Source organism: Pectinophora gossypiella, chromosome 2 (genome assembly GCF_024362695.1).
Source record: "Pectinophora gossypiella chromosome 2, ilPecGoss1.1, whole genome shotgun sequence".
In the NCBI taxonomy this organism is placed as follows: domain Eukaryota; kingdom Metazoa; phylum Arthropoda; class Insecta; order Lepidoptera; family Gelechiidae; genus Pectinophora; species Pectinophora gossypiella.
In genome coordinates, this window is record NC_065405.1 from 7,971,905 (window position 1) to 7,995,024 (window position 23,120).

Here is a 23,120-nt window from a genome sequence, read left to right on the forward strand (position 1 = left end):
TTCGCAAGGCAATTTTGATGTTTAAACAAAAAAGATTTACTTACAGTTTTAATGAATTTTATATAACACAAAAAATAAAAAATATAATAAAACATAAACACAAGAAAAAATAAATAAAAAAAAACAAAATAAAAATTAAGTATTGTGTTTTTTTTTTTTTTCAATCTAGATAGTAATTTATTTATTCAAACAATTAAAAACAAAACAAACACATCTTATAAATAAAACACCTCCTCCAATGCGTCACATCGAGGCAAGGTGCCCAACAGGCTGGCAGCATTACCCCTCTGAATCGCCAGGCTAAGCCAGGCCAGGCTGGCCAGGCTGGCTAGTATTGTGTTTATATTTAAACACAAAAAAAATATGGGAATGTGCGTTAATTTACAATAATAACGTCCATGGAATGTTGGAGATACCAATTTAATTGTATGTAACACTTACGTCATCAAACGGCTAGCAATGGCGGCTTTTCATAGGATTGAGCATGAGCATACCTTGTTTTGTGGTGCCATGTATTTTTTTACAACGCAGATTTTGCGTGATAATAGTTTTTGTGGTTGGCAGTGTATAAAATTTTCTGATTTATCTTAAGTTTACAGGTGTTCAGGCGATTTAACATGTGTTTCAATTTCGGGAACAGAAATTAAAAATACTTATTATTATCAAGATCAAAGCAAATGGAATTCTAATCTTCTTACCTCAGTGGGAAACAGGCGTGAGAGTTTATGTATGTAACAATTCCATACGTGTACGAATAAAAGATTGAGGACAAAACTTTTTTGAGTTTTTCAAAACCAGCCAGATGCGAGTTGGATTCAAGGAGGGTTTCAAATGTTATTTTCGAATAGGTAAGTATTTTCAATTAAATATAAATTTAAGGATAGTTTTACGTAGTATTTACCTATCAATGAATAAATAATTCTTTAATGCACAAATAACTTAAAGGCCAGGTACAAACGCATAAAATAAGCGCAATAGACGGCCTTAATGCTAAACCGCTAAACCGCAATTTCCTACCTAAGCCAAATGTATTCCTATTTTGCTATCCGTGTGTGATTAAGGGAACTGCACTCCAAACAAGAAAAACAATTACTTAACCTTTAACCAAACCACGTAACACACACAATCGCACTTTCCCAATCAAAAGGAACCAAAATGTTTCAAAAAACTCCAAACTTCAATGAAACGATTTGCTTTTCCAACTGTGGGGCAAAAGATTAAACCAGTTTTTACCAGTTGAGACCTGTTTGAGGCTGTTTAAAGCAGTTTAAATCAATGAGGGTTGCAACAATGTGAACTTTGACCGCAAGCCTGGTAGGTAACGTTTATTGGGAAAGTTTGCGTTTTAAAGTTTTGGGGCAAAGTATAAGCGATGGGTGGCTCATTTTAAGGGTGTACTAGGAAGAAACAACTTTCCTAGTAAGTGTAATGATTGGAGCACTGGGCAAACGCATCATATTTTAGATACACACATAACACATAACATAACCTCACGAGCATTTTCCTAATCACTTTACTGTCACGACACGAATTCATAATCATTTTTTCGCAATAAAATTGGTATTACCGTTTGCAGATGGTCAGCATGTAACATTAGGTCTACATTTTTAGTTATTTAAATTATTACATACAAATAGTAATATAAAATAAAATTGATAAACTAAATGTCAATCATTAGGTACATTAATTATGAAATAATAATAAAATGATTTACAATGTCATTATCCAAATAACACATCACAAAAAAACAAATAACACACAAAAAAGAGAAAAAAGAAAAAAGAAAAACAATGACGAAACATCTAACGATTCATTCGATCGTAGATCGTAGTAGGCAGCATGGGATCTCCTACCACTGACTACATCTGCAGAGCGTGTGGTAGATTTTGCCGCTTTCGTATAACTTTTATGTTCCCATTAACAGAACAGCGGGAAATTCATGACGCCGATGGAACCGAGAATTGCCAATAGTGATGTCTGATAGACAAATAAACGTCAAATTAGTGATGTTCTAGTTTAATTGGTTTCGCTTCATTTCACTCTAATGTATTTTATAAATAACTAGCGACCCGTCCCGGCTTCACTCGGGTGCAATGCTGAGGAAAAAATGAAATTATTAACGACATCACATTAAAAACCTCAAAAATAACAGTATTTCTCCACTATTTACAACTAAATATTTATGTTAATGTGTCTATATTTTAATGTTGTAAATGTATATGTGTGTCGTAGATTTTACCTAAATAACCTTTTTTATTATTATTTAATGGATGTTATTATACATATAAACCTTGAATCACTCTATCTATTAAAAAAACCACATCAAAATCCGTTGCGTAGTTTTAAAGACTTAAGTGTACATAGGGATATAGGGACAGAAAAAGCGACTTTGTTTTATACTATGTAGTGATATTTAAAACATATGACTAAGAATATTAAAATAAGTAACCAAACATGTCAACGTAAATGAACCAGTCGCACATAGTGATTTATTGTTAAACGTGTCCCTTCTAGGAATCGAATCTAGGACCTCCGGTTCGTGAGCTCAACTCCCAACCACTAGTCCACAGAGGCCGGTACCCATTAGTCATTAGATGATTCTCTCTACGTGTCTGTAACTTGAAGCAAGTACCGGGAATGCAGAGAATGGTGGTGGTGGTACCTGCGACTGAGGTCGCCTCAGTTTGAATGCTATTATTTGACCGCGGGTCACTACTTACCTTTCGCGACTATAGCTACTGTCAAACATTACATTTCAAACACTTAGGTACACAGCATTTAGAGCAGCTATACCTAATTAGTCTACATTTAGGTGCTGATTCCTGTACACACCACCTAATTTTATTTCAAGTTATACCTGTCATTTTCTTATCAGCTGAAAAAGAAAAGGACGGGTAATCGTTAGGCATAAAATTTATGGGACGCGTCAAGTTTAGATGCGTCAATAGAGGAAGGGGAAGACCAAGAAGAGCTTACATGGAACAGATTAAAGAAAAGGTTAACGTCGTGTCTTATAGGGAAGTCAAGGAATTGGCCTTTGATAGACTGGAATGGAAAATGCTACACCGACAAGAGCGTGGCTCTTAAATTGATGATGATGATGTCAAGTTTAGGCAGAAAAGAAGCCCTTCCAAAATGTTATATTGCCCAATAACACAACATAAATAGCCTATATAATGTTCCACTGCTGAGCACAGGCCTCTCCGATTGGCCAATAACCCGATAGAATTAAGTTGACAGCACACGTCAAACGGGTTGCACTATGAGCGAGATGCCTACTTTATTCGCCCGGGTTATTCATTCATTTTTAACCTTAAAATAAAATTAGGATGTGTTTGCAGTTAATCGCCTTTAATATCACATAAGCGCTTTTTTGCCTCCCGAGGGTAAAAATCAGCGTATCCTAGATTTTATGTACTCTATTGGTATCTATTCAGTGGCGGAGGACAGGAGTCCTAGTATGGCTTTGTAATAGACTACTCTGGGCGCCATCCCGCTAGCGTCAGACGGAGTACTGCGGAGCGGAAGGCAAGAGGGAAACCACTGCCCTATTTTTCCCTAAAAAGTAGCATGGAAATTACTGCACCGATTGCTACCTTCCCCAAATAAACTATAGATGGCGCTGTTCAGTGTTGCCTTCGTTTAAACTTCTAATTTCATGTATAACAGACATGCATCTGTTATCCTTGTATTTGGGTTTATGATGACCCTTGTTATTACAACCAGGCACAACACATCTTCCACCTATTACTATTCTGATCGAAATAAAGAGTAGCAATATAGGTAGCATCAAAATTCTATTAATATGTGATCCAAATATCAAGCAACGTTATATTTTTGAATATTATGTACAGTCATGAGCAATATCATGTACCCACTTTAGAACCCTGTCGCACTATCACTTCACTTCACTTTTTAAAGTTTATGGCTGCATCGTTTAGAAACGATGATTCTGCCAACGTCAAGGTACCGAAGAAAAAAAAACAGTACAAAAAAATAATAATAAAAAAAATTAAAAAGAAATTAGTCGGTAGGTTAATTTAAATTATACTTACTAAAGACTGTTCGGTGGGAAGTCCAATGATGTAGTCCAGAAGAAGTCGCACTATCATATTTGACATTTAATGAGACTTACGGTTTAATTTGTCAAAAAAGTTAATGTGACATGGTTTCAAAGTGTACACATATTAGTACTCGTGACCGTACTTATAATAAACGTTTCTTTCTTTCTTCTTTTCTTTCTTTACTCCGAGCAAAGAGAAAATAGGTAATTATCCCGTTACAAATGTTTAAAATTGTACAACGCAATCTATATTGTTTTTGAAGAACGTAGCCTGGCGTAGGTTTTTTTTTTTGACGTGACTTATTGTAGATTTGCCGCAGATGGCATTAACTACTTGGCCGGACAAATGGGGAGCGCTGAAGGCTCTCACCCGGTGTTGAGCGTAGGCTAGGCGGGAATCATCATAAACTGCCTATATACGTCCCACTGCTGGGCACAGGCCTCCCCTCAATCAACCGGAGGGGGTATGGAGCATACTCCACCGACAGCTGCTCCACTGCGGGTTGGTGGAGGTGTTTTTACGGCTAATAGCCGGGACCAACGGCTTAACGTGCCCTCCGAAGCACGGAATCATCTTACTTTTTCGGACAATCAGGTGATTCAAGCCTGAAAACGTCCTTAACCAAACAAAGGACAGTCTCACAAAGTGATTTCGACAATGTCCCCCATCGGGAATCGAACCCGGACCTCAGATCGTGACCTAACGCTCTAACCACTAGACCACGGAGGCTGTTAGGAGGGAATATAATAATGAAAATAGTGTTTACAAAAAGTAAAATCACTTACCAAGGGGTCGCGCGGGAACTAAAACTATCACTCACCACTTTTCAAATGTTTGCAGTGCTATGATGTATTTTTGAGTTGTTGTGTGTACAATAGGTGTGTTTGTGTTTGTGTTTGCGGCACAACGGAATTGAATAACGTCAGCGGTTTAAACAAAAACAAAATTGCGGGGTGCGGAAAAGTTAGAAGACGCGGATTGTAGTCATTTTGAAACAAATTTTGAAATTGGCAACAAAAAAGTTACGTCGCTCGCCAGAGGGCGCTGCAGTAGTGATACAACAGGTAAAAAATAATGCGATAACGTTAAAAATAATAACGCTAATAATGGGTGTTAATACCCTCATTTAAAACAGACTATATTATATAGCTAGGTAGATATACTATATAGGTAGAAAACACGTCTTAATTATGTACCACACTGACCAAATACTTCGTCTGTATGTAACCCGTCTAATTAAAATGTTATTCCTTTGTGAGAATACGCAGCCAAATTAACTTACTCCGCAACACGTTGACTGTAATTACAAAGTTCTACCGAGTTATATCTTAAAGGAAATTGTTACAAGGAAGTTTTTCCACGTCAAGTTTATGATACCTAATTACGACCTGATTTACTGATAGAATAATCACTACATAGTATAAAACAAAGTCGCTTTTTCTGTCCCTATATCCCTATCCGCTTAAATCTTTAAAACTACGCAACCGATTTTGATGCGGTTTTTTAATAGATAATCACTCTATCTTCAACGTTCTCAAGAGGAAGGTTTATAATGTATAATAATATCCATTAAATAGTGGAGAAATACTATTATTTTTGAGGTTTTTAATGTGATGTCGTAAATAATTACATTTTTTCCTCAGCATTGCATCCGAGCGAAGCCGGGGCGGTTCGCTAGTTTTAATATAAAAAACGGAGGTGAGAATAAAGGGAGACATAAAAGGAAATGCTGTTTGAGGTTATTTGTTTCGTAAGAATTTTATTTAGTTTTATATCTGTCTTTATGTAGTAATCAGAATTTCATAATTTATCTTGAACCTAGTCCACGACCCAAATGGTTTAGAAGTTAGGTTGGAAGAGACGTGCATACATACATACATAGCGGTCAAACACATAACCCTATTTTTGCTCTGACGCGGTCGGGTAAATAAGGGCAAAACAAACTCATAACAACACGGTTTTCTATCTTACAATACAAAAACAATTGTAACTAAACTAACTGACTAAATAACGTTTACATTTCAAAAAACTAATGAGTTTTTTGACTACTTTTAACTATTCGACAAGCTGTAGTAATATGAAGTTAAAATGACAAGCTTTAGTAGCAAGTTATAATGCAGCTTGTCGAGTAGTTAAAAGAAAGCATCAACACAATCTCTGAAAATAGAAATTCAAACTTTAAAACCAGTGACGTTTCAAACACTGAAAAAGTACATAGAGGCGTAATATGATACAATTTATGCTAATGAACACTTGAAACGAACTTACACTAGTAATAAAATAAAATGGTGGCCTACTTGGAACACTTCCAAAAGATGTAGCAGCGAGGTAGCTTATTATGAGGACGACTTTGTAACGTTATTACGACATTCGAAGAAGACCAAGAAGGACTTACATTGACCAAATTGGAGATGTCCTTAGAAAAGGTTTAATAGATCTAATCTGAACCGGCGTGCGTGCGGCGGCGTGCGGCGTGCGGGCGTGTGGTGAATGTGGAGGAAGCAAGAGGTATTCTATACTCTCTGCTTACCCCGGTGAGAGATAGGCGTGAATTTATGTATGTATGTAAGGCTCCGGTCAAGTAGTTAATGCCATTTATGACAAATCTGCAACAAGTCATGTCAAATAAAAGAAGGTATGTAATGTAAGGGGATGGTATTTGGTAAAAGGAGGAAGACCTAAAAGGACTTACAGTCATGAGCAATATAATGTATCCACTTTAGGACTCTGTCGCACTAACATATTTGACATTTAGTGAGACCACAGTTCAATTTGTCAAAAAAGTTAATGTGACATGGTACCAAAGTGTATACATATTAATGCTTGTGACCGTAATTGACCAATATGGGGATGTCCAAAAAAAAAAAGGATTGATGAATGTGGAGTAAGTAAGAGAAGTATGTCATGATCGAAGCAAATCGAATGCCATAGTGAATTTATGTATGTATTACCTACGGTGTGCGAAAACACATTACTTCGGTTTGCACTTGTTACTTACAAGGTATTCTCACACCCTCATATCGAAACATTCTCTTCATTTCCTTTAGTGACTGTTCTCTGACTTTCTCGTTTGTTTACCTATCTATCTATATTAATAATATTATGAATACGAAAGTAACTCATGTATTATGTTTACTTCCATACCAATAATATCGACTTAACATCGGTTCTCATAATAAAGAGCCGGTGTGCCATCGTGGGGAGTTTCGGAATCAATTAAAAATTAATTAAATGCCCTTGTTGCCGTCCTAGTTTGGCAGGTTTGCCACTCATCGCGTATTCTTGGCACAACTCCAGGCTTCATAGGCCGATGTGGTCCGCAACCGCACCCTACAACGCGGTAGAAAATATCTTAAAAGTATAAAATGTGTGAAAAGCATCGACGCACGAAGGACGTAATATACGATCCCGACGAGCCGATTACTCTAGCTATAGCGGCGGCCAATCAGCTCGCGACAACACTTCAGAACCCCGATACCGACAGGTTTAGTACGATTTATACTGAACCAAGAACGGTCTCCGTGGTCCTGTGGTTTGAGCGTGAGGCTCACGATTTGGAGGTCCCGGCGGGGACATATTACAAAAATAATTTTGTCATCCCTGGTTTGGTTCGCTCATTACAGGCTGAACACCTGATTGTCTGAACGGAAGATGATCCGTGTATCGGAAGGCACATTTAGCCGTTGGTCCCGGTTACTACTTACTGATGTAAGCTAGTAGTCGTTACATGAGTCATAGGGGCCTTTGGCGGCTCAATAATGACCATGACACTAGGGTTGATGGGGTTGGTAATTGACCTCACAACCCACACAACAAAAAAAGAATAACCCATTGGGGCAAGTCCGGCACCGGGGTACGAACCGGCGCTCTCCATTTGAGAAGGTGACAATGTGTGTATTTGTAGAACGAATGCCTCTACTATGTGCTATTGTGATAAACATAACAATATTATTGATGAATATTTATTTAAAGATATTTATCTAATGAATCCTTTGTTCTCACTAGTTCGATTCATTAGTTCGATCGTCGAACTAGTGAGAATTATTTTTCTCATTAGTTCGATCGTCGAACTAGGTCGAAGCTAAAGCGAGTAAGAGTATTATAATATGTGTTCGGGGTAAAGCGGACAAGGTAAGGTAAAGATTTTTGTATGGAGTGCCCGAGTTGTGATATATAATATGCTAAGGCACGAGTATAATTATGTAACTTAACATGACGGAAACGTGAAATACTAATTATATTATACAAAAATCAAATTACTTTAAGCCCGTGGTAGCTCAGTTGATAGAACGCTTGCCTCTCACTTTGAGGTCGCAAGTTGGAATCCAGCACAGGCCTAAACCAATGCGTGTCGAATTTATTTCCGAATTCATGTTTGGATAATATATGATTATCACGTGCTCAGCTGTGAAGGAAAACATCGTGAGGAAACCCATATTCCCGAGAAATGCATTTTCGGAGGTATGTGACGTAACCTGTATTGGGCCGGTTTTCCCTTCACGGGTTGGAAAGTTAAACAGGCAGTCGCTTCTGTGAAAAACCGGACTTGTCAAATCTTCAGGTTAGATAAGCGGACCATGTGAAAAACGAGATAATGTTAGGGAGATGTTGAATTTATCAATCAATCAAAAATGCTTTATTGCACAACGACATATACAAAGGACATAAACATACGAATAAAATAAGCACAATAGGCGGCTTATTGCTAAACAGCAATTTCTGCCAGGCAACCTTAGGGTGAAAGAAGTTTATGCATTGGAGCACGGGATGGGACGCGAATTACTTTAAGTACATGCGAAATTGTTTACGACTATTGATCACAATAAAATTGTTCCATGCAATTTAACATTAAGCAAATGCATTCCTTACAGAAATGCTGTTCTAGAAGTGTTTCACAAAATCAAAATAAATTCTATTTAAATCAAATTAAACACGCCTATAACTCTAATCTAATCAATTGTTAGAGAACTGTGAAATTAGGTTGGACTTTCACTTCAATTTACAATTAATTGCAAAAGATTTCCTTCTAGCAATTCTACACTGGTGTTATAAATTTTGTCTGTCATTTTATCCATTCTGACGGTATTATAATGTCGTTTTGTCGATTGCTGCCGATATGTGAACCCAAATAAGTCATGTTGTCCTTTTAAAAAAAAATTACCCTCTCCGGTTGATTGAGAGGAGGCCTGTGCCCAGTAGTGGGACGTATATAGGCTATTTATGTCAAAATACGAACAAAATCACGTGGCACGCATGTTATCCATTTCGACAACAAGGCCTTTTTACCCCCCCTGGAATCAGCAGGCACCCTTGTCTTGTCTAGCCTCCGCCTTCCCTTCCTCCTCCTTTTTTTTAATGGCACATAAGTTATTGAAATATTTTACCATTTGCAGATAATAAATTGCATAATGCATAAACAGCACACGTCCCACTGCTGGGCATAGGCCTCCCCTCAATCAACCGGAGGGGGTATGAAGCATACTCCACCACGCTGCTCCACTGTGTTGGTGGAGGTGTTTGGGCTAGTAGCCCGCCGGGACCAACAGCTTTACGTGCCTTCCGAAGCACGGAATCATTTTACTTTTTCAAGCCTCCAATGTCCTTACTAAACAAAGGACAGTCTCACAAAGTGATTTCGACAATGTCCCCATCGGGAATCGAACTCGGACCTCCAGATCGTGAGCCTAACGCTCGAACCACTACACCACGGAGGTTGTAATAGATAATAAATTATTGAATAAAATTTTATAATAGCAGTGTAGCAGTACCAGTACTATCGCCAATACTTTAAGCTGAGAAGATAATAAAAATAATTATTCGCACCAAATTCGTTTGGAAGAAGAATCGGACATTCGATACCGTAACGAAGTTGTCTTCACAGAAAAACTAAAAGGTTCTGGGACAAGTTATAAGCTCATAGCGATCTGTAGGATTAAAAAAGTTCTCATATCCCAGATTTAAACGCGGTAAGAACCCGTCATTATGTTTTTAATGATAATAACCGCGTAAACTTAAAACACTGTAAGTATCAAAGCAATTCGTCTAAAAAAGCAATATTGCTTTTGGACATTTTCTGGCATTACGCACTTACTTTTTTATGCGCAAATGTCAAATAGACCCTGATATGCATAGATTAAACAATAATATCCGCTACCTATAGAAGGGGCACCCCGCACCGATCCTAGTTACCTCACCTCACCCCCTATATAGCTTAGATATGCGTGAACAAAAACGTACGATAAAGTGCAAAAGTCCAATCAGTTTCTTGCAAAGTAATAAATTAGCTGGTTGCACTTAAGACCTTCTGGTTACATATCGTTTCTGTCATAGACAAAAACACCTACAAATATGTAAATTTTATAATTATAAAAACTAATGGTTCATAATTTCACCAATAAAACTGCACTTTTGCTCTTTGATTGTACCTTATACGTGGACGAATCTTCATGTGTGTGTAGCGTCTGTGTAAGGAGCTTTTTAAGGAGTGTTTGGTACGAGTATGTGCTTTGAGTGAGCGTAGACCAAGCGGAAAAATGCTCGCGCTATTACGAGCATTTTCTCGATTTTTCTTGGGAGGAAGAAAATCAGGTTATGAGGTTACTCCATACCAATATAAAAATTAACAAGCGGTGAACGTGAGTATAGTAATTGACAGCCAAGCAAAATTGAATCCAATTATTAAATTGTTTGATTGAACTGTGCTTCCACGCGTTCCCGCTTGTTTTTTTAATGGAAAGGCGGTTAATATTTAAAACATGATGACATTTTAGGGCTTCGTAAAATCTCGCACATAATGATGACGATTTTCGCAGAAGAAAAACAACATTAATGAAGTTTGACACATATAAAAATAGAGCTGTCCTTCACTTGCGATCAGTACAAGAAAGAGATAAAGATAGTTTTAGAACTGTTGAATCAAAATAATTGCGTCTGCTAGACGGCTCGTCTCCGGGCCGCGGAGGTCCGTGTTGCTCTATGCGGTTGGTAGATGCATAGAACTTCAATGTATAATTCTTTAAAAGTTATTTCTTGATAAAATGTTAATAATACTTATATAATTTATACTAGAGTACTTACATATAATATGTTACATAAATTGTTGAGTAGATAATTGGTTAAGGCTTATTGTATGAATGTAAATTCTGACCACTTAATAAATGTTATGCTAAGTTGCTGTGCCCCAGCAGGGCGTCACAATGTACCTACCAGATCTTGTATACCGCCTATGTAAAACAGTGACTTGCAATAAATGACTATGATTATGTCGCTCGCTTCTCAACACATTTTACACCACACATAAAAGAGTGCCCACAGTATAAATTACAAGAATTAGTTTATTTTGCCTACTTCCACAGTCTAATGTCGTACGGCATCTTGCTGTGGGGTCATGCTGCAGATATGAACAGCATTTTTGTTCTGCAAAAGCGAGCCATTCGGGCGATTTACAAATTGGGACCCAAGATGTCACTAGAAATAAATTTAAAGAAATTAATATTTTAACTTTGGCATCACAATATATCTTTGAAAACTTAATATATGTAAAAAAACATATAGGATTATTTGCAAAAAATAGCGATCGGCACATTGTTAATACCAGGAACAAAAATAAACTTGCTTTACAAGTCAGTCGATTACATAAGATTACTAAATCTTTTAAGGGGCAATGTATACGTTTTTACAATAAGATTCCCATAGACATTCAGAATTTGCCTTTCAACTGTTTTAAGACAGTAGTTAAACAAAAACTTTACAAAAAAGGTTATTATAAAGTTAGTGATTATTTAGAAGATATGAATGCATGGGATTAACTGTCTGAGAACTGATATTAGGCAGCTAAATTACTCAATTGTATACCAATATTTTATGTTTTTTTTTTTAAAGAACGTCTAGGGCCCTGTGCCGAGGTTTTTCTTGCAGCTTCTTTTCCCCGGCTATACAGGTTGTGAAGCTGCAGTAGTTTTAGGCGGATGAGACGTTCGTTATGTAAAATTGACGATTCAAAGTGTAACTATGTTACCTACTGAATAAAGATATTTTTGAATTTGATTTGAATTTGAATTTGAATTGAATACGATTTTTTTCCTAATCCCGTCACGTAACACCTGTAGACGGTATCGAATATTATTTTCCTCAACTGGATGAAACTTTATACTAATAACTAGATGTCGCGTGGTTCGCTCGCAGCAAGCTGCTCGCGTGTCTTGTTTTCCCGCCATATTTTACCGCGATAGAATTTGACCAAGACTAAAATAGGTCTCGTGAAATCAAAAAAGTTCTAGGTGCAATAGTTTGCCAGGCCGTAGGGTGTCTCCCTGATGCGGAGCAGTTTTCCAAGATGACGTTCCGATCACACCCCTATACATCAATTTTAGCTCTGACACATTTTCTGGAAAAACAAAATTTTGTATGGCGGCCATCTTGTTTTTCGGCCATTTTGTTTTTTTTTCACTGGCGATTAAATTTGACTAAGATTTAAATAGGTTTCGTGAAAACAAAAAAGTTCCAGATGCGATAATTTCGCCAGGCCGTAGGGTGTATCCCTGATGCGGAGCAGTTTTCGAAAACCTGGAAGTATACCCGTACTCTACTACATGACGTTCCGATCAAAACCCTCATACATAATTTTTATCCCAGAGGCAATTTCAGGAAAAACTAAAAATTGGTATGGCGGCCATCTTGTTTTTCCGCCATTTTGATTTTTTTTCACTCACGATAGAATTTGATTAAGATTTAAATAGGTTCTGTGAAAAAATAATCGTTCCAGGTGCGATAGTTTTGCCAGGCCGTAGGGTGTCTCCCTGATGCGGAGCAGATTTGAAGAAAGAGAAGTGTCTCCATACTCAACAAGACACTCCGATTACACTCCCATACACAATTTTTACCCTTGAGACATTTTCCGGAAAAACTAAATTTTGTATGGCGGCCATCTTGTTTTTCCGCCATTTTGATTTTTTTTCACCCACAATAGAATTTGACCAAGATTTAAATAGGTTTTGCGAAAAAAAAAAATGATCCAGGTATAATAGTTGCGCCAGACTGTAGGGCGTCTCCCTGATGCGGAGCAGTTTTCCAAGATTTGGGATTTTTCCCATACTCACCGGGAGGTCCCGATCACACCCCCCATACATCATTTTGACCCCCCGACGCTCCTTCTGGGAGAACAATTATGTCTGTGAGTCAGTCAGTCAGTCAGTCAGTCAGTCAGTGGGTCTCCAGCTATATATAATATAACTAGATGTCGCGTGGTTCGCTCGCAGCAAGCTGCTCGCGTGTCTTGTTTTCCCGCCATTTTTTTTACCGCGATAGAATTTGACCAAGACTTGAATAGGTCTCGTGAAATAATAATAGTTCTAGGTGCTATAGTTTTGCCAGGCCGTAGGGTGTCTCCCTGATGCGGAGCAGTTTTCCAAGATGACGTTCCGTTCACACCCCTATACATATTTTTTACACCCGAGACATTTTCTGAAAAACAAAAATTTATATGGCGGCCATCTTGTTTTTCGGCCATTTTGTTTTTTTTTTCACTGGCGATAAAATTGACCAAGACTTTAATAGGCTTCGTGAAAACAAAAAAGTTCCAGGTGTGATAGTTTCGCCAGGCTGTAGGTGTCTCCCTGATGCGGAGCAGCTTTCGAAGATCGAAAAGTATTTCCATACTCAACATGATGTTTCGATCACATTCCTCATACAACATTTTTACCCCCCGAGGCATTTTCGGGAAAAACGAAAATTTTGTATGGCGGCCATCTTGTTTTTTCCGCCATTTTGGTTTTTTTTCAGTTAGGATTGTATTTGACCAGGATTTTAATAGGTTTTGTGAAATAATAATCGTTCCAGGTGCGATAGTTTCGCCAGGCCGTAGGGTGTCTCCCTGATGCGGAGCAGATTTCAAAAATCGAGTAGTATTTCAATATCCAACTTGACACTCCGATTACATTCCTATACATCATTTTTACCTCCGAGACATTTTCTGGAAAAACGAAATTTGTATGGCGGCCATCTTGTTTTTTCGGCCATTTTGATTTTTTTTCACCGACAATAGAATTTGACCAAGATTTAAATAGGTTTTGCGAAAAAAAAATTGATCCAGGAATAATAGTTGCGCCAGGCCGTAGGGTGTCTCCCTGATGCGGAGCAGTTTTCCAAGATCTGGGATTTTTCCCATACTCACCGAGAGGTCCCGATCACACCCCCATACATCATTTTCACCCCCCGACGCTCCTTCTGGGAGAACAACCCTGTCAGTGAGTCAGTCAGTGAGTCAGTCAGTCAGTCAGTGGGTTTGTAGCTATATATAGTTTAATAACTAGATGTCGCGTGGTTCGCTCGCAGCAAGCTGCTCGCGTGTCTTGTTTTCCGCCATTTTTTTTTACCGCGATAGAATTTGACCAAGACTTGAATAGGTCTCGTGAAATCAAAAAAGTTCTAGGTGCTATAGTTTTGCCAGGCCGTAGGGTGACCCCTGATGCGGAGCAGTTTTCCAAGATGACGTTCCGATCACACCCCTATACATCATTTTTACACTCGAGACATTTTCTGGAAAAACAAAAATTGTTTGGCGGCCATCTTGTTTTCGGCCATTTTGTTTTTTTTTCACTGGCGATAAAATTTGACCAAGACTTTAATAGGCTTCGTGAAAACATAAATGTTCCAGGTGCGATAGTTTTGCCACGCCTTAGGGTGACTCCCTGATGCGGAGCAGCTTTCGAAGGTCGAAAAGTATTTCCATACTCAACATGATGTTTCGATCACATTCCTCATACATCATTTTTTACCCCGAGGCATTTTCGGGAAAAAACAAAATTTTGTATGGCGGCCATCTTGTTTTTCCGCCATTTTGGTTTTTTTTCACCGGGGAATGAATTTGACCAAGATTTAAATAGGTTTCGTGAAAAAAATAGTGCTCTAGGTTTTATAGTTTTGCCAGGCCGTAGGGTGTCTCCCTGATGCGGAGCAGTTTTCAAGTTCGAGCAGTATTGAAATACTCTACATGACGATCGGATCACATCCCTTTATATCATTTTTACTCTCGAGGCATTTTCAGGAAAAACGAAAATTTTTGTATGGCGGCCATCTTGTTTTTCCGCCATTTTGATTTTTTTTCACCGGGATTGAATTTGACCAAGATTTAAATAGGTTTCGCGAAAGAAAAATTGCTCCAGGTTTTATAGTTTGCCAGACTGTAGGGTGTCTCCCTGATGCGGAGCAGTTTTCCATGATCTGGAAGTTTTCCCATACTCACCGGGAGGTCCCGATCACACCCCCCATACATCATTTTCACCACCCGACGCTCCTTCTGGGAGAACAACCCTGTCAGTGAGTCAGTGAGTGAGTCAGTCAGTGGGTTTGTAGCTATATATATTATAACTAGATGTCGCGTGGTTCGCTCGCAGCAAGCTGCTCGCGTGTCTTGTTTTCCCGCCATTTTTTTACCGCGATAGAATTTGACCAAGACTAAAATAGGTCTCGTGAAATCAAAAAGTTCTAGCTGCTATAGTTTTGCCAGGCCGAAGGGTGTCTCCCTGATGCGGAGCAGTTTTCCGAGATGACGTTCCGATCACACCCCTATACATCACTTTTACTTCCGAAACATTTTCTGGAAAAACAAAATTTTGTACAGCGCCCATCTTGTTTTTCCGCCATTTTGATTTTTTTTTTTCACCGGCGATAAAATTTGACCAAGATTTAAATAGGTTTCGTGTAAACAAAAAAGTTCCAGGTGCGATAGTTTTGCCAGGTCGTAGGGTGTCTCCCTGATGCGGAGCAGCTATCGAAAACCCAGACGTATTTCATACTCGACATGACGTTCCGATCACATTCCTTTACATCATTTTTACCCCCGAGGCATTTTTAGGAAAAACTAAAAATTTGTATGGCAGCCATCTTGATTTTCCGCCATTTTGTTTTTTTGACCGGGTATAAAATTTGACCAAGATTTAAATAGGTCTTGTGGAAAAAGAATAGTTCCAGGTGTGATAGTTTTTCCAGGCGTAGGGGTCTCCCTGATGCGGAGCAGTTTCCGAAGATCAAGAAGTATTTACATACTCAACATGACCTTCCGATTACGCTCCCATACATTGCTTTTGCTCCCGAGACATTTTCTGAAAAAACAAAATTTTGTATGGCGGCCATCTTGTTTTTCCGCCATTTTGATTTTTTTCCACTCACGATCGAATTTGACCAAGATTTAAATAGGTTCTGTGAAAAAATAATTGTCCCCGGTGCGATAGTTTTGCCAGGCCGTAGGGTGTCTCCCTGATGCGGAGCAGTTTTCCATGATCTGGAAGTTTTCCCATACTCACCGGGAGGTCCCGATCACACCCCCCATACATCATTTTCACCACCCGACGCTCCTTCTGGGAGAACAACCCTGTCAGTGAGTCAGTGAGTGAGTCAGTCAGTGGGTTTGTAGCTATATATATTATAACTAGATGGTGCTAAGTGCGCTCGCTGCTAAAGCAGCTTCGCGGGCGTTGTACGTGGATTGACGTTTTCGTATAGTTTGTTTCGCATCACAGATTTGTAATAACTATTAAGACAGACACAAAAAGAAATAAAAAAAATGTGTAGGATATTGTTGGTTTATTTTATGTTATCAAAAAATAAAAATATAAAATTATATTCTCTCTCTCTCCCTTGCATTGTTCCCATATGGTGGTGGGGTCTTTTTTCCGAGTCTTTTCCTTCCACTTCGCTCTGTTGGATGTATCGTCTGCGGAAACATTGCAGGAACAAAGATCTTCTTTGATGACATCTGCTTCATTGCCTTCTGTATTTCCTGTTAAAAATAAAATAATATTAATTTATTTATAATAACGTATATTTATAATAACGTATAGATATAATATCCTTTTCTTAGTCGATAGCGATACGTTTTTGCCAAAGTGGTCGTGGTCGTCATGTAACGTACCTAGATTCTTGTCACTATCACTATTGATTGCTGGCTGTCACACTGCTGCATTCATTGAAGAAGCTACCGACATCAGGCTTGGTTGATATAATACTATTGTATTAATAATCTCCTACGCAGTTTTTTGCCTTCTGCATTTCCTATAAATAAAATACATATTAAATATTATATATAATTAAATATTATATATAATTTCTTTTCCTTGGTCGATAGCGATACGTCTTTGCCAAAATAGTCGTGGTCGTCATGTAACGTACCTCGATATCTTGTAACTTTTGATTGCTGGCTGTCACACTGCTGCGTGCATTGAAGAACTTCAGGCTTGGTCGATTTTATTTTATTGCAATCATAATCTCCTACAAAGTTTATTGCATAAATAAAATACATATTAAATATTATATATAATTAAATATTATATATAATTTCTTTTCCTTGGTCGATAGCGATACGTCTTTGCCAAAATAGTCGTGGTCGTCATGTAACGTACCTCGATATCTTGTAACTTTTGATTGCTGGCTGTCACACTGCTGCGTGCATTGAAGAACTTCAGGCTTGGTCGATTTTATTCTATTGCAATCATAATCTCCTACAAAGTTTATTGCACTCTGCATTTCCTGTGAATAAAATATACAGGGTGTTAGTGACATTGTAACGAATACTGATGGGGATGATTCAGACCATGATTCTGAGTTCATATCAAGTGGAATTTTCCGTCGCAAAATTCATGATTTTTTTTTTAGTTATTTTAAATTATTTTCAATTCTATACTTTTGCGATGAAAAATTCCACTTGATATTAACTCAGAATAATCAGGTGAATCATCCCCCTCTGTATTCGGTACGATGTCACTTACACCCCGCACAAGTACATACTGTAGCCATACAAGTAGGTAAGGGTGTTAGTGACACCGTAACAAATACTGAGGAGGATGATTCAGACCATAATTCTGAGTTGAAATCAAGTGGAATTTTCAGTCGGAAAATTCATGAAAATTTTTGTTTTTTTTTAAGTTATTTTCTGTTCCATACTTTTGCGACGGAAAATTCCACTTGATATCATCTCATAATCATGGTCTCCATCATCCCTCAAAGTTTTCGTTACGATGTCACTAACACCCTGTATATTACATTTTTTTTCCTTAGTCTATAGCGATACGTTTATGTCAAAGTGGTCGTGATCGTCATGTAACGTACCTCGACATCTTGTTACTTTTGATTGCTGGCTGTCACACTGCTGCATTCTTTGAATGAGCGGCCAACATCAGGCTTGGTTTATATAATACTATTGTATTAATGATCTCCTATGCAGTTTTTTGCCTTCTGCATTTCCTGTAAATAAAATATATAATTAAATATTATATGTAATTTATTTTCCTTAGTCGATAGCAATACGTTTTTGCCAAAATAGTTGTGGTCGTCATGTAACGTACCTCGATATCTTGTTACTTTTGATTGCTGGCTGTCACACTGCTGCATTCATTGAAGGAGCTGGCAACATCAGGTTTGGTTTATATAATACTTTTGTATTAATGATCTCCTACGCAGTTTTTGCCTTCTGCATTTCCTGTAAATAAAATATATAATTTATTTTCCTTAGTCGATAGCGATACGCTTTTGCCAAAATAGTCGTGGTCGTCATGAAACGTACCTCGATATCTTGTAACTTTTGATTGTTGGCTGTCACACTGCTGCATTCATTGAAGGGGCTGCTGACTTCAGGCTTGGTCGATTTTATTCTATTGCAATCATAAACTCCTACACAGTTTATTGCCATCTGCATTTCCTGTAAATAAAATATATATTAATTTTTTTTCCTTAGTCTATAGCGATACGTTTTTGCCAAAATAGTCGTGGTCGTCATGAAACGTACCTCGATATCTTGTAACTTTTGATTGCTGGCTGTCACACTGCTGCATTCATTGAAGGGGCTGCTGACTTCAGGCTTGGTCGATTTTATTCTATTGCAATCATGAACTCCTACACAGTTTATTGCCATCTGCATTTCCTGTAAATAAAATATATATTATTTTTTTCCTTAGTCTATAGCGATACGTATTTGCCAAAGTGGTCGTGATCGTCATTTAACGTACCTCAATATCTTGTTACTTTTGATTGCTAGCTGTGACACTGCTGCATTCATTGAAATAGCGGCCAACATCAGGCTTGGTAGTACTATTGTATTAAAATCTCCTACGCAGTTTTTAGCATTGTGCATTTCCTGTTAAAAAAAATTAATGTTAATTTATATATATTAACTTTTATTTATAAATATATACATATATATATTAGGTGATTTCCAAACTACCCAGGAGGTACACCCAGTAGCTCGCTTTTTTTCATGTGGTTCCCCCGCTAATCGAGGCCGCATCCACCTACTTATATGAGAAGTAGGTTCTATCTAATGAGTTAGCAATAGTCATTCAATAAGCAGAGAAATGTGAAAGAAAAGCAATTTTTAGCTAAGGAATTTAAAATAAAAAGCAATTTTCAGCAATTAGCATGCAATAAGCAAAGCAATTACTCAGTAATTGTCAAACATAAGCGAGTTGTATAATTTAAAGATATTATTGACAATAACAAACACGTACCGAGTTTGTTAATACTTACATTGAGTTATCATCGCTAAGTTGACCAAATTATTAGTACAGGTTATCACATTCACTAAATGAAAATATGTGTTTTTATCAATTGTAACAATGCTTGCATGACCTAACCAACCGTTGGTGTTGTGGACGCCAATCTTCAAGAGACAAGTGGACGGGTGTGAGGAAAACTGGCAAGATGAACACGTCGGTGTGGGTGCGACTGGTGCACGGGAGAGAAGTGGAGCTAGTTGGCAGATGGAATTAGGCATCACTCTCTTGCTTCAGTTAAGTTCCACTCAGATCAGGTGGGTTGTCGCATGGATGAACATCGCATGGGTTGGAGTAATTCGGAGTAGAACTGTCCATGTTGTTCCCTTCATCGTAGGCACTTCAGTGGACTGTGGATCGATCAACAATAGTTACGTGAGTTGGCTGTCAAACCGATATGACGTGCCAGCCGAATCTAGCGACCAGGTATGCAGGGGATGGAGGTATCCTGTGGAGTAATCATATCAGCAAAGGTGAAAATGTCGGTTGGGAGTGAAATGGAGGGAGAAGGAGAGCTGCAGTCAGCGGTCACGATCTTGCTGTAGATAGACTACATGCTCAGTTTACGTGTAGTTGTAACTGTTCGAAGTTAATTGAAAACGATCGATATGCAAATTCCTGTTTAATAAAACAAGTAATAAATGAACAGGCAGGTGTTTTTTCGGTATTTAAACGCTAAGACCGTTGTTTGTTTATTGATTAGCAGTGGTATGAATTCTTGGATACTGATGAATGCTAATAAGCTAAGTATTTAAAACAAAATCACATTCAGAAGCACTAAAAACACATTAAATTAAAGAACGAAATAATACCGTATGAAATATTATTTAATATAATATAAAGGATGGAAAGAAGAAATGACAAAAATGCTATTTAGCGTGACATGGCTCTAACCAGATCCACTGGAAAATATAAAACCATATAAAACCTAAGTTTTTGTTTAGCTCATACACGATATTATGTTTTTTGAGGAACCGTGTCATGCGAAACAGTGTTCTATTGAAAAGTATTGTAAGAAGAAATGCAAAAACACCATTTAGCGTGACATAGCTCTAACCAGATCCACTGGAAAACATAAAACCATATAAAACCTAAGTTTTTGTTTAGCTCATACACGATATTATGTTTTTTGAGGAACCGTGTCATGCGAAACAGTGTTCTATTGAAAAGTATTGTAAGAAGAAATGCAAAAAACACCATTTAGCGTGACATAGCTCTAACCAGATCCACTGGAAAACATAAAACCATATAAAACCTAAGTTTTTGTTTAGCTCATACACGATATTATGTTTTTTGAGGAACCGTCTCATGCGAAACAGTGTTCTATTGAAAAGTATTGTAAGAAGAAATGCAAAGAACACCATTTAGCGTGACATAGCTCTAACCAGATCCACTGGAAAACATAAAACCATGTAAAACCCTAAGTTTTAGTTTAGCTCATACACGATATTATGTTTTTTGAGGAACCGTCTCATGCGAAACAGTGTTCTATTGAAAAGTATTGTAAGAAGAAATGCAAAGAACACAATTTAGCGTGACATAGCTCTAACCAGATCCACTGGAAAACATAAAACCATGTAAAACCCTAAGTTTTAGTTTAGCTCATACACGATATTATGTTTTTTGAGGAACCGTCTCATGCGAAACAGTGTTCTATTGAAAAGTATTGTAAAAAGAAATGCAAAAAACTCCATTTAGCGTGACATAGCTCTAACCAGATCCACTGGAAAACATAAAACCATGTAAAACCTAAGTTTTTGTTTAGCTCATACACGATATTATGTTTTTTGAGGAACCGTCTCATGCGAAACAGTGTTCTATTGAAAAGTATTGCAAGAAGAAACGCAAAGAACACAATTTAGCGTGACATAGCTCTAACCAGATCCACTGGAAAACATAAAACCATGTAAAACCCTAAGTTTTTTTTTAGCTCATACACGATATTATGTTTTTTGAGGAACCGTGTCATGCGAAACAGTGTTCTATTGAAAAGTATTGTAAGAAGAAATGCAAAGAACACAATTTAGCTTGACATAGCTCTAACCAGATCCACTGGAAAACATAATAATACCTTATAAAACCTAAGTTTTTGTTTAGCTCATACACGATATTATTTTTTTTGAGGAACCGTCTCATGCGAAACAGTGTTCTATTGAAAAGTATTGTAAGAAGAAATGCAAAAACACCATTTAGCGTGACATAGCTCTAACCAGATCCACTGGAAAACATAAAACCATGTAAAACCCTAAGTTTTTGTTTAGTTCATACACGATATTATGTTTTTTGAGGAACCGTCTCATGCGAAACAGTGTTCTATTGAAAAGTATTGCAAGAAGAAACGCAAAGAACACAATTTAGCGTGACATAGCTCTAACCAGATCCACTGGAAAACATAAAACCATGTAAAACCCTAAGTTTTTGTTTAGCTCATACACGATATTATGTTTTTTGAGGAACCGTGTCATGCGAAACAGTGTTCTATTGAAAAGTATTGTAAGAAGAAATGCAAAGAACACAATTTAGCGTGACATAGCTCTAACCAGATCCACTGGAAAACATAAAACCATGTAAAACCCTAAGTTTTAGTTTAGCTCATACACGATATTATGTTTTTTGAGGAACCGTCTCATGCGAAACAGTGTTATATTGAAAAGTATTGTAAAAAGAAATGCAAAAAACACCATTTAGCGTGACATAGCTCTAACCAGATCCACTGGAAAACATAAAACCATGTAAAACCCTAAGTTTTTGTTTAGTTCATACACGATATTATGTTTTTTGAGGAACCGTCTCATGCGAAACAGTGTTCTATTGAAAAGTATTGTAAGGAGAAATGCAAAGAACACAATTTAGCGTGACATAGCTCTAACCAGATCCACTGGAAAATATAAAACCATGTAAAACCCTAAGTTTTAGTTTAGCTCATACACGATATTATGTTTTTTGAGGAACCGTCTCATGCGAAACAGTGTTATATTGAAAAGTATTGTAAAAAGAAATGCAAAAAACACCATTTAGCGTGACATAGCTCTAACCAGATCCACTGGAAAACATAAAACCATGTAAAACCCTAAGTTTTTGTTTAGTTCATACACGATATTATGTTTTTTGAGGAACCGTCTCATGCGAAACAGTGTTCTATTGAAAAGTATTGCAAGAAGAAAAGCAAAGAACACAATTTAGCGTGACATAGCTCTAACCAGATCCACTGGAAAACATAAAACCATATAAAACCTAAGTTTTAGTTTAGCTCATACACGATATTATGTTTTTTGAGGAACCGTCTCATGCGAAACAGTGTTCTATTGAAAAGTATTGCAAGAAGAAACGCAAAGAACACAATTTAGCGTGACATAGCTCTAACCAGATCCACTGGAAAACATAAAACCATGTAAAACCCTAAGTTTTTGTTTAGTTCATACACGATATTATGTTTTTTGAGGAACCGTCTCATGCGAAACAGTGTTCTATTGAAAAGTATTGCAAGAAGAAACGCAAAGAACACAATTTAGCG

At 37.5% G+C, this 23,120-nt stretch overlaps 1 protein-coding gene and 2 long non-coding RNA genes across 4 annotated transcripts in view; 1 reads left to right on the forward strand and 2 right to left on the reverse strand.

The window, feature by feature from the left end:
- The window catches only part of LOC126374618 (lachesin-like), a 95,280-nt gene that overhangs the window by 23,652 nt on the left and 48,508 nt on the right, over window positions 1-23,120 (forward strand). The window lies entirely within an intron of this gene.
- On the reverse strand, window positions 16,826-18,523 carry LOC126374707 (uncharacterized). Of its 2 annotated transcripts, XR_007567477.1 has the most exons (6): window positions 18,404-18,523; window positions 18,168-18,302; window positions 17,462-17,588; window positions 17,232-17,330; window positions 16,975-17,114; window positions 16,826-16,842 (listed from the first exon to the last, which is right to left on the reverse strand). It is a non-coding gene; the product is annotated as an uncharacterized LOC126374707 (long non-coding RNA). The 2 variants fall into 2 exon arrangements; XR_007567476.1 differs by lacking the exon at window positions 17,232-17,330.
- Window positions 18,621-19,279, reverse strand: LOC126374716 (uncharacterized). Its single transcript, XR_007567478.1, has 3 exons — window positions 19,064-19,279; window positions 18,844-18,978; window positions 18,621-18,756 (listed from the first exon to the last, which is right to left on the reverse strand). It is a non-coding gene; the product is annotated as an uncharacterized LOC126374716 (long non-coding RNA).